The sequence below is a fragment of the Choloepus didactylus genome, chromosome 22, assembly GCF_015220235.1.
Source record: "Choloepus didactylus isolate mChoDid1 chromosome 22, mChoDid1.pri, whole genome shotgun sequence".
Taxonomy (NCBI): domain Eukaryota; kingdom Metazoa; phylum Chordata; class Mammalia; order Pilosa; family Megalonychidae; genus Choloepus; species Choloepus didactylus.
The window spans coordinates 807240-820885 of NC_051328.1; positions in this window are offsets into that span (position 1 = coordinate 807240).

Consider the following 13646-nt stretch of genomic DNA (forward strand, 5'->3'; position numbering starts at 1 on the left):
GAAAGCAGTGACACGAACAGATATCTGCACGCCAATGTTCATAGCAGCATTATTCACAATTGCCAAGAGATGGAAACAACCCAAATGTCCTTCAACAGATGAGTGGATAAATAAAATGTGGTATATACACACGATGGAATACTACGCGGCAGTAAGAAGGAACGATCTGGTGAAACATATGACAACATGGATGAACCTTGAAGACATAATGCTGAGCGAAATAAGCCAGGCACAAAAAGAGAAATATTATATGCTACCACTAATGTGAACTTTGAAAAATGTAAAACAAATGGTTTATAATGTAGAATGTAGGGGAACTAGCAGTAGAGAGCAATTAAGGAAGGGGGAACAATAATCCAGGAAGAACAGATAAGCTATTTAACGTTCTGGGGATGCCCAGAAATGACTATGGTCTGTTAATTTCTGATGGTTGTAGTAGGAACAAGTTCACTGAAATGTTGCTATATTATGTAACTTTCTTGGGGTAAAGTAGGAACATGTCTGAAGTTAAGCAGTTATCTTAGGTTAGTTGTCTTTTTCTTACTCCCTTGCTATGGTCTCTTTGAAATGCTCTTTTATTGTATGTTTGTTTTCTTTTTAACTTTTTTTTTCATACAGGTGATTTGAAAAAAGAAGGGAAAGTTAAAAAAAAAAAAAAAAAGAAAAAAGACAAACAAGGGAAAAAAAAAAAAAAAAAAATGTTTTTGGGCCCCCTTGGGGAGCCTGTGGAGAATGCAGGGGTATTCGCCTACCTCACCTCCATGGTTGCTAACATGACCACAGACATAGGGGACTGATGGTTTGATGGGTTGAGCCCTCTACCATAAGTTTTACCCTTGGGAAGACGGTTGCTGCAAAGGAGAGGCTGGGCCTCCCTGTATTTGTGCCTAGGAGTCTCCTCCTGAGTGCCTCTTTGTTGCTCAGATGTGGCCCTCTCTCTCTGGCTAAGCCAACTTGAAAGGTGAAATCACTGCCCTCCCCCCTACGTGGGATCAGACACCCAGGGAAGTGAATCTCCCTGGCAACGTGGAATATGACTCCCAGGGAGGAATGTAGACCTGGCACCGTGGGACGGAGAACATCTTCTTGACCAAAAGGGGGATGTGAAAGGAAATGAAATAAGCTTCAGTGGCAGAGAGATTCCAAAAGGAGCCGAGAGGTCACTCTGGTGGGCACTCTTATACACACTTTAGACAACCCTTTTTAGGTTCTAAAGAATTGGGGTAGCTGGTGGTGGATACCTGAAACTATCAAACTACAACCCAGAACCCATGAATCTCGAAGACAGTTGTATAAAAATGTAGCTTATGAGGGGTGACAATGGGATTGGGAAAGCCATAAGGACCAAACACCACTTTGTCTAGTTTATGGATGGATGTGTAGAAAAGTAGGGGAAGGAAACAAACAGACAAAGGTACCCAGTGTTCTTTTTTACTTCAATTGCTCTTTTTCACTCTAATTATTATTCTTGTTATTTTTGTGTGTGTGCTAATGAAGGTGTCAGGGATTGATTTAGGTGATGAATGTACAACTATGTAATGGTACTGTAAACAATCGAAAGTACAATTTGTTTTGTATGACTGCGTGGTATGTGAATATATCTCAATAAAATGATGATTAAAAAAAAAAAAAAAAAAAAAAAAAAGAATCACTCTAGGATATGTGCCTTGTCAAACTGCTGAATCTTAGGGTACGCTTATCTTCAACTTTACTAGATAGCTACAAACTGTTTTCAAAGTCGAGGGCCAATTTACATTTCCATCAGCAGGGAATGAGAATTCCCTATGTTGCATATCTTCTCTGCAATTTAATACTGTCTGATTTTTAAATGTTAGTCATTCTGGTAGTTGTAAACTGGTGTCACATTTTGGTTTTAATTTGCATTTCCCCAGTGACTACATCATATGTTCACTGGCCAACTGAATATCATTTTTGTGTGTTCAAGTCATTGGCCTATGCAAGTCATTTGCCCATTTTTTGTCTTTTGCTGCATTGTCTAGCTTTCAAAAAATGATTTGAAGGAGCTCTTTATACCTTCCTGATATTAATCCTTTATTTGCTATATAAGTTGAAATAATCTTCTAATAATGTAAACTTCTAATAATGCTTGCTTTTACATTCTCTTTGGGATGTCTTTAGATGAGCAAGAGATCTCTGTTTTAATACAATCATATTTATCAATGTTTAAAAAAAAAAAAAAAAAAAAAAAGAAGACATTGCAAGACTAAATAAAAAAATGGATGATCTTATGGAAATTAAAGAAACTGTTGACCAAATTAAAAAGATTCTGGACACTCATAGTACAAGACTAGAGGAAGTTGAACAACGAATCAGTGACCTGGAAGATGACAGAATGGAAAATGAAAGCATAAAAGAAAGAATGGGGAAAAAAATTGAAAAACTCGAAATGGACCTCAGGGATATGATAGATAATATGAAGCGTCCGAATATAAGACTCATTGGTGTCCCAGAAGGGGAAGAAAAGGGTAAAGGTCTAGGAAGAGTATTCAAAGAAATTGTTGGGGAAAACTTCCCAAATCTTCTAAACAACATAAATACACAAATCATAAATGCTCAGCGAACTCCAAATAGAATAAATCCAAAAAAACCCACTCCGAGACATATACTGATCACACTGTCAAACATAGAAGAGAAGGAGCAAGTTCTGAAAGCAGCAAGAGAAAAGCAATTCACCACATACAAAGGAAACAGCATAAGACTAAGTAGTGACTACTCAGCAGCCACCATGGAGGCGAGAAGGCAATGGCACGATATATTTAAAATTCTGAGAGAGAGGAATTTCCAGCCAAGAATACTTTATCCAGCAAAGCTCTCCTTCAAATTTGAGGGAGAGCTTAAATTTTTCACAGACAAAGAAATGCTGAGAGAATTTGCTAACAAGAGACCTGCCCTACTGGAGATACTAAAGGGAGCCCTACAGACAGAGAAACAAAGACAGGACAGAGAGACTTGGAGAAAGGTTCAGTACTAAAGAGATTCGGTATGGGTACAATAAAGGATATTAATAGAGAGAGGGAAAAATATGGCAAACATAATCCAAAGGATAAGATGGCCGATTCAAGAAATGCCTTCACGGTTTTAACGTTGAATGTAAATGGATTAAACTCCCCAATTAAAAGATATAGATTCGCAGAATGGATCAAAAAAAATGAACCATCAATATGTTGCATACAAGAGACTCATCTTAGACACAGGGACACAAAGAAATTGAAAGTGAAAGGATGGAAAAAAATATTTCATGCAAGCTACAGCCAAAAGAAAGCAGGTGTAGCAATATTAATCTCAGATAAAATAGACTTCAAATGCAGGGATGTTTTGAGAGACAAAGAAGGCCACTACATACTAATAAAAGGGGCAATTCAGCAAGAAGAAATAACAATCGTAAATGTCTATGCACCCAATCAAGGTGCCACAAAATACATGAGAGAAACATTGGCAAAACTAAAGGAAGCAATTGATGTTTCCACAATAATTGTGGGAGACTTCAACACATCACTCTCTCCTATAGATAGATCAACCAGACAGAAGACCAATAAGGAAATTGAAAACCTAAACAATCTGATAAATGAATTAGATTTAACAGACATCTACAGGACATTACATCCCAAATCACCAGGATACACATACTTTTCTAGTGCTCACGGAACTTTCTCCAGAATAGATCATATGCTGGGACATAAAACAAGCCTCAATAAATTTAAAAAGATTGAAATCATTCAAAGCACATTCTCTGACCACAATGGAATACAATTAGAAGTCAATAACCATCAGAGACTTAGAAAATTCACAAATACCTGGAGGTTAAACAACACACTCCTAAACAATCAGTGGGTTAAAGAAGAAATAGCAAGAGAAATTGCTAAATATATAGAGACGAATGAAAATGAGAACACAACATACCAAAACCTATGGGATGCAGCAAAAGCAGTGCTAAGGGGGAAATTTATAGCACTAAACGCATATATTAAAAAGGAAGAAAGAGCCAAAATCAAAGAACTAATGGATCAACTGAAGAAGCTAGAAAATGAACAGCAAACCAATCCTAAACCAAGTAGAAGAAAAGAAATAACAAGGATTAAAGCAGAAATAAATGACATAGAGAACAAAAAAACAATAGAAAGGATAAATATCACCAAAAGTTGGTTCTTTGAGAAGATCAACAAGATTGACAAGCCCCTAGCTAGACTGACAAAATCAAAAAGAGAGAAGACCCATATAAACAAAATAATGAATGAAAAAGGTGACATAACTGCAGATCCTGAAGAAATTAAAAAAATTATAAGAGGATATTATGAACAACTGTATGGCAACAAACTGGATAATGTAGAAGAAATGGACAATTTCCTGGAAACATATGAACAACCTAGACTGACCAGAGAAGAAATAGAAGACCTCAACCAACCCATCACAAGCAAAGAGATCCAATCAGTCATCAAAAATCTTCCCACAAATAAATGCCCAGGGCCAGATGGCTTCACAGGGGAATTCTACCAAACTTTCCAGAAAGAACTGACACCAATCTTACTCAAACTCTTTCAAAACATTGAAAAAAATGGAACACTACCTAACTCATTTTATGAAGCTAACATCAATCTAATACCAAAACCAGGCAAAGATGCTACAAAAAAGGAAAACTACCGGCCAATCTCCCTAATGAATATAGATGCAAAAATCCTCAACAAAATACTTGCAAATCGAATCCAAAGACACATTAAAAAAATCATACACCATGACCAAGTGGGGTTCATTCCAGGCATGCAAGGATGGTTCAACATCAGAAAAACAATCAATGTATTACAACACATTAAAAACTCGAAAGGGAAAAATCAATTGATCATCTCAATAGATGCTGAAAAAGCATTTGACAAAATCCAACATCCCTTTTTGATAAAAACACTTCAAAAGGTAGGAATTGAAGGAAACTTCCTCAACATGATAAAGAGCATATATGAAAAACCCACAGCCAGCATAGTACTCAATGGTGAGAGACTGAAAGCCTTCCCTCTAAGATCAGGAACAAGACAAGGATGCCCGCTGTCACCACTGTTATTCAACATTGTGCTGGAAGTGCTAGCCAGGGCAATCCGGCAAGACAAAGAAATAAAAGGCATCCAAATTGGAAAAGAAGAAGTAAAACTGTCATTGTTTGCAGATGATATGATCTTATATCTAGAAAACCCTGAGAAATCAACGATACACCTACTAGAGCTAATAAACAAATTTAGCAAAGTAGCGGGATACAAGATTAATGCACATAAGTCAGTAATGTTTCTATATGCTAGAAATGAACAAACTGAAGAGACACTCAAGAAAAAGATACCATTTTCAATAGCAACTAAAAAAATCAAGTACCTAGGAATCAACTTAACCAAAGATGTAAAAGACCTATACAAAGAAAACTACATAACTCTACTAAAAGAAATAGAAGGGGACCTTAAAAGATGGAAAAATATTCCATGTTCATGGATAGGAAGGCTAAATGTCATTAAGATGTCAATTCTACCCAAACTCATCTACAGATTCAATGCAATCCCAATCAAAATTCCAACAACCTACTTTGCAGACTTGGAAAAGCTAGTTATCAAATTTATTTGGAAAGGGAAGATGCCTCGAATTGCTAAAGACACTCTAAAAAAGAAAAACGAAGTGGGAGGACTTACACTCCCTGACTTTGAAGCTTATTATAAAGCCACAGTTGCCAAGACAGCATGGTACTGGCACAAAGATAGACATATAGATCAATGGAATCGAATTGAGAATTCAGAGATAGACCCTCAGATCTATGGCCGACTGATCTTTGATAAGGCCCCCAAAGTCACCGAACTGAGCCATAATGGTCTTTTCAACAAATGGGGCTGGGAGAGTTGGATATCCATATCCAAAAGAATGAAAGAGGACCCCTACCTCACCCCCTACACAAAAATTAACTCAAAATGGACCAAAGATCTCAATATAAAAGAAAGTACCATAAAACTCCTAGAAGATAATGTAGGAAAACATCTTCAAGACCTTGTATTAGGAGGCCACTTCCTAGACTTTACACCCAAAGCACAAGCAACAAAAGAGAAAATAGATAAATGGGAACTCCTCAAGCTTAGAAGTTTCTGCACCTCAAAGGAATTTCTCAAAAAGGTAAAGAGGCAGCCAACTCAATGGGAAAAAATTTTTGGAAACCATGTATCTGACAAAAGACTGATATCTTGCATATACAAAGAAATCCTACAACTCAATGACAATAGTACAGACAGCCCAATTATAAAATGGGCAAAAGATATGAAAAGACAGTTCTCTGAAGAGGAAATACAAATGACCAAGAAACACATGAAAAAATGTTCAGCTTCACTAGCTATTAGAGAGATGCAAATTAAGACCACAATGAGATACCATCTAACACCGGTTAGAATGGCTGCCATTAAACAAACAGGAAACTACAAATGCTGGAGGGGATGTGGAGAAATTGGAACTCTTATTCATTGTTGGTGGGACTGTATAATGGTTCAGCCACTCTGGAAGTCAGTCTGGCAGTTCCTTAGAAAACTAGATATAGAGCTACCATTCGATCCAGCGATTGCACTCCTCGGTATATACCCGGAAGATCGGAAAGCAGTGACACGAACAGATATCTGCACGCCAATGTTCATAGCAGCATTATTCACAATTGCCAAGAGATGGAAACAACCCAAATGTCCTTCAACAGATGAGTGGATAAATAAAATGTGGTATATACACACGATGGAATACTACGCGGCAGTAAGAAGGAACGATCTGGTGAAACATATGACAACATGGATGAACCTTGAAGACATAATGCTGAGCGAAATAAGCCAGGCACAAAAAGAGAAATATTATATGCTACCACTAATGTGAACTTTGAAAAATGTAAAACAAATGGTTTATAATGTAGAATGTAGGGGAACTAGCAGTAGAGAGCAATTAAGGAAGGGGGAACAATAATCCAGGAAGAACAGATAAGCTATTTAACGTTCTGGGGATGCCCAGAAATGACTATGGTCTGTTAATTTCTGATGGTTGTAGTAGGAACAAGTTCACTGAAATGTTGCTATATTATGTAACTTTCTTGGGGTAAAGTAGGAACATGTCTGAAGTTAAGCAGTTATCTTAGGTTAGTTGTCTTTTTCTTACTCCCTTGCTATGGTCTCTTTGAAATGCTCTTTTATTGTATGTTTGTTTTCTTTTTAACTTTTTTTTTCATACAGGTGATTTGAAAAAAGAAGGGAAAGTTAAAAAAAAAAAAAAAAAGAAAAAAGACAAACAAGGGAAAAAAAAAAAAAAAAAAAAAGATGTAGTGCCCCCTTGAGGAGCCTGTGGAGAATGCAGGGGTATTCGCCTACCTCACCTCCATGGTTGCTAACATGACCACAGACATAGGGGACTGATGGTTTGATGGGTTGAGCCCTCTACCATAAGTTTTACCCTTGGGAAGACGGTTGCTGCAAAGGAGAGGCTGGGCCTCCCTGTATTTGTGCCTAGGAGTCTCCTCCTGAGTGCCTCTTTGTTGCTCAGATGTGGCCCTCTCTCTCTGGCTAAGCCAACTTGAAAGGTGAAATCACTGCCCTCCCCCCTACGTGGGATCAGACACCCAGGGAAGTGAATCTCCCTGGCAACGTGGAATATGACTCCCAGGGAGGAATGTAGACCTGGCACCGTGGGACGGAGAACATCTTCTTGACCAAAAGGGGGATGTGAAAGGAAATGAAATAAGCTTCAGTGGCAGAGAGATTCCAAAAGGAGCCGAGAGGTCACTCTGGTGGGCACTCTTATGCACACTTTAGACAACCCTTTTTAGGTTCTAAAGAATTGGGGTAGCTGGTGGTGGATACCTGAAACTATCAAACTACAACCCAGAACCCATGAATCTCGAAGACAGTTGTATAAAAATGTAGCTTATGAGGGGGGACAATGGGATTGGGAAAGCCATAAGGACCAAACACCACTTTGTCTAGTTTATGGATGGATGTGTAGAAAAGTAGGGGAGGGAAACAGACAGACAAAGGTACCCAGTGTTCTTTTTTACTTCAATTGCTCTTTTTCACTCTAATTATTATTCTTGTTACTTTTGTGTGTGTGCTAATGAAGGTGTCAGGGATTGATTTAGGTGATGAATGTACAACTATGTAATGGTACTGTAAACAATCGAAAGTACAATTTGTTTTGTATGACTGCGTGGTATGTGAATATATCTCAATAAAATGATGATTTAAAAAAAAAAAAAAAAAAAAAAAAAAGAACATAGTGCTGACTTGAGAGACAAAATACCCTGATTCCTCACAATGTATGTTCAGCCTCGAATTGAAATTTCGTAGCCATCGAAATTCAAGGAAGACTTCCCTGACCCCTCTGATCCCAAATGTGCTGATGCGAAACAGAGAATCTTCCGGGCGTACTCATGCTGCCCATTCTTCCCAAATCCTCTGAAAGCCATGTTCTTGTAAGTTCACGCTCTCTGAGTTTCTCCCTTCAAGATGAGGGCAAACCCTCCGTGTGAAAACCATTTATTTTATTGTTTATAACCTATTGAAATAAAGTTTCTTAAATTTCTGCTCTTAAAAAAAAAAAAAAAAAAAAAAAAAAAAAAAAACACAGTACTCAAATTTCATCAGTTAAAAGAAGATGTAGAAATTTGGATTTTCTCTGCTTATAAGTAACAACACAATGTCTTCAATTTTGCTTTTGGGCCAGGAAAGCCTAAAATATTTACTATCTGCCCTATTACAGAAAATGTTTGCCAACCTCTGCACTAGGTAATATATAAAACTAGTCAAAAATGTTTAATTATCATTATTTGTATAGAAATTACATTATTGGCACATTTTGAGACATTCTCAATTAACCACACTAAAAGTAATGGTAAATAACATAAAATAAGGGAAGACTCCAGAACAACAACAAAAAAATCATTCTCTAATCTTTTCCTTTCCAACCCCAGACTCACCTCATTTAAGGTCACATCAACATAATAAGAATTCCAATAACATATGAAAATATAATTTGTAGAAAAGACGTAGTAATGATTGATACTAGGTTTTAACCCCTACACACAACACATGAAGTTTCAGAGTGTTCACAAGTCAATAATAAAGAGAAAAAATTAAAACAAACTCTCTTCCAGATATAAAAAACAAATCTCACAACTAAGATGCCTTAATTTTGAAAAGACTAACTTACAGAAATTTCTGCAAGTTTTTGATTTTACAAGAACTGAAAACTTTGACAAGACTAGAAAACGGCAGCTTAAATGAAGCATTTATAAAAGTTATATGGGCCATTTATTTTAAGGCAAAAGGAAGCTAAATTTGTCCACATGTATCCTGAGTTACACAATTCTGTAATGGTAAGCAGCTAACTATAACAACATAAATGCAGAAAAGCACAAAGGAAAAAAACTTCAGCCATTCTTCCTGAAACCAAAGAAAACCACCAGGAACATTTGGCTAATGTTCTTAAGCAGTTAATATCTTGAATGCTTAACAAAAGTTAAGACAAAAATCCGTATGTGAACAATCAGTAAAAAGAATAGTTCTGAAAATAACTTATAAAAAGAACACAACTCAATAAGGTTGAAAGGCTCAAAAAATACAAATCTTTCACAGAAGCCAAAAACCTCTGATAATTTCATACATTTGAAGGACATGAACCAAAGATAATAGAACACTCACATACCAAGGACAGTTAGAAGAGAGACAGAAAGTCTTAAGAATAGCATCAGGAAGGTTAAAGCCTGGAGTAGAAACTTGTAAAAATATGGGAAAGATGTACAAAAATGGCTTTAAAAAACAATCTGAAACAAGAAAGGGGTCTTGAGGTTAGTGGAGGGGGGGTAGTTGGTATATTAACAGAAGATGGAACATCTTGAAAATATAGTCATTCAACTCCTATTTTGTCTGTATTTTACTCAACAATGAGAATCACCTTTCAAAGAGATAATCAAAAGCAAAGACTACAAAATTTCTAATGATAAACTGAGAAACCATAGGAGATGCTAGACTAAATTTTAAAAAATGATCCCATCTCCAAAAAAAGCAAAGATTAGAAACTATAGAGCAGCAAAATCTGAAATAAACCTAGGGGAAAATTCTGCAATAGATTTTCAAATATGTTGCAAACATGTAGAATAAAAGATGTTCACCAGAAACAGGGTTCACTGCCAAATTAACCTCATTTGCTTTACATACAGATACTTCTCAACTTTGACTTTCACATCAGAATCACCTGGGAGTTTTCTCTGGGGTTGGCCAGATATCTACAGTTAATCCTGTTGTGCAGTCAGAGTTGAGAACCTCTATGATAGGGACTTCAAGATAACACTGCTGACTTACTGTAGCCTCATTTTCATATAGGATCTGAGATGGTTTCTCATCCTATAGTTATGGAGGAATGTGGGCTAGTTCAGCACTTCCCAAACTTCAGTGTATACAAAAATCACCTGGGAATCTTGTTAAAAATGCAAATTCTGGTTCGGTAGGTGTGGGGTGAAGTCTGAAATTCTGCATTTTTAATAGGGCTCTGGGTGGTGCTAATGCTGCTGATCCTAGAATTAGACATTGAGTAGAGCCTGAAGATGATACAGTTAAATAGATTCAGTTGTTTATTAAGATTATCAAAGATTATGTATCAATGTTAACCAGCAAAAAGTTCTGTAAACTTTAGCATTTTAAAATGAACCATTTAGATGAATCTGTCAAGGATATGCTTACCAAACCCACCGAAAACTCAAAGCTGAGAGTTAGTATAAAAGATACATATGGTAAGTAAATATTCTGAATTCTCAGTGGACTGTAAGGATGGGCTGAAACCAACAAAAATGATGATATATGTTGTTGGGGACAATTAAGGTAGCATATATAATATTCACCTTCAGCGATACCGGTAACATGCAACATGGCCGCCAGGGCTGATGCAAGAACAGCCTAAGCTATAATTAGCCTTCTTCAAGGAAGTAACAGTAGTTCCCGCCTAAGCAGTAGCTAGTTCGCGCCTAAACAGTAGCCGCCCATTGGCCATCCACCCCAGCAACAGCAGCCACCAATCCCAGACCGCCACTTGTTGTTACTAGCCACTCCCTCCACCCTTAGAGTATATATACCCTGCCTCTTCAATAAAGTTTTGCAGCTTGATCAGAAACCTGTCTTGCTGTCATTCCTCCCTTACAGGTATCAGAGCCTCCGTTGATCGTCCCGCGGGCCGGGACAACTGGCGCCCAACGTGGGGCTCGAGCTTTGCGAGGGACAGAACGCCGCACTCAAGGAGAGAGCTCTCACACTCACCACACCCGGGATCGCCGGGAAGGAACTCGCTCGCGAGACAGATCCGTTCAGCAGTTGATCAGTGTCGGCGAAAGAAGGAAAAAAGAAAAGAAAAGAAAGAAAACAACAAAAGGTAAGCCCCCACCCCATGGGACAAGCAACTTCCCAACACGAATTAACAATCGCTCAAGGCACGAGGAACTAGAGTAAAAAAAAAAAAAAAAAAAAAAGATCTCACAAGAACCTCTAAACGAGGACCCAAACAAAAGTAGACCAAACACCCCTATCAGTCAGGTTTGTCCGTTAGCCAATCAGTGTAAAGTTGAAACAAAGGCTGAAAACTTACTTTCTGTGGAGGATAATTCCCTTCCTCCGTTTCGGCCACCTCCTTATGCGCCTGGCTTTTCAGAGCCATGTTCTCAACCACGTCCTCAGTTTTGTCCAGTCGCATCCCTGCCTCAGTTCCACGCTTTGGGGGGAGCCGCGGAGGATCTCCGGCTGCACGCCGATAGTTTTGGGGGGGGCCCTTGGTCGGGGGCGCCTGCGAGCTGTCAGTTTGCTTGCTGACCTCCGGTCGGCGACTCGGGGTGTTGCAGCCCTTGCGCTCCCAGAGGGTGCCCCCTCGTCGCGTCCCCGTTGCACTCACCACACCTGCGCTTTTCCGGTCGCGCGTGGTCGAGCCCAGCCCCCATCCGCTGGGTCTCAGGGTGGCGCTGCTGGGTCCCAAAATGGCGACGAGTCCCAAAATGGCGACTCTAGCAGTGAAAGCGGGGAAGATGATGGGTCGGAGGCCCGTAACTCTAGCGGGGAGGGGCAGGAGGAAGCTAGTACCACCTCCATAGCTAAATATAAAAAACTCAGTTTAAAACATTTAGAGAAATTAAAGAAGGCTGTGAATGATTATGGCGCTACCGCCCCCTTCACGCTCGCCTTATTGGAAAGCCTCAGTGAAAAGGAACTTATTCCTAACGATTGGTCACACCTAGCCAAAGCTGCCCTGTACGGCGGCGATTTCCTATTATGGAAGTCAGATTATGAAGAGCATTGCAAGAAGTATGCCTTACGCAATGCTCGAAAAACCACTTCTAAAACTTGGACATTAAAAAAATTTTTAGGTCAGAGCTGTAAGAAAGGGATAAGTTTAGTTTTCACATAGAGACAGCATGGAATAAGGGAAATGGAGGCAAAACCAGTTTAAACAAGCCCCGTAATAAAGAGAAGAATCTGCCAGCCCCTTATATGAAAAAGTAACCATGGTTACTGGAATGTAAAGAAATATGAAGTAAAATCAGAGGCAGGAACTCACAGCAAAAAGAAAAACTTTTTTTAAACTAAATGAACTCTCTGGGATAGGCTGATCAGTTCAAAATCTCAATAATAAAATAGTTGGCTCTCTGGGATTGGTTGTACAAATTAAAATCTCAAAAGATGAATTAGTTAGTGTTCTCGGATAGGCTGTAACCTCTGTAGTACCCAGTCAATGGGGAAACAGGGGAGGGACTTGCGAATTAGGAGTAGGAAATTTAAAGATTGCCATTCTCTTCCTCTGGCGCACCAGCCTTTCATGTGTTTGGCTGGACGCCCTATCTTGCAAGATCGTAAATAAATTCTTTTCTCCTCCAGAACCGAGAGAGCGTTTATTCCCTTACAGGTACCGCTTTATTTCTGACAACTTGGGGGCTCGTCCGGGATCCAAAGCTTCGGAGGGGGACCCCCAAGGTGGACAAAGGGAAGGCGCGCCCCGCTGATTGAGCGGTCTCAGACTCCGCCATTGGGGGCCCATCTCTGGCAGCTAAAGGGCCCGAGACCAGACGCTTGGATCTGCCGGTTGTGGATGAGAAAAAGGGGAAGAGGAAAGGCCTGCCTCTGGTTAACCAGGCAACTCCGTGCACGGACCAAGGTAAGGAAAGAAATATTATATTACCTTGGTGGTTAAAGCATTCTGAGAGTCTGGGGCTGATCCTGAGGGAAAAATGCCCAAACAAGACTCAGAATGGGGACATTCTGATGAGCCTAGAGCTGATCCTAAGGGAAAGATGCTCAGGCAAGACTCAGAATGGGGAATAGAGGCAGTCAGCCGGCCGGGAATAAAGGGAAGGGGGTACCTTTAGGGTCCCCGGGGAACATTCCATTGGGAAACATGTTAAAACATTGGGCTAAAAGTAATTGGACCAAGGGAAAGGGTAAAAGAAAATGATCAAATATTATTGTTATGTTTAGACAAAAAAAAAAAAAAAAAAAAGGCATTTTGCTGCCAAATATATTCTGGCCAAAATATAAGGCAAATAAGAGTTGGCTATGTGCTGACCTCGTGTGTCATGTTAATAAAAATAAACCTTTTTCCAAGGCAGAATTGACCTG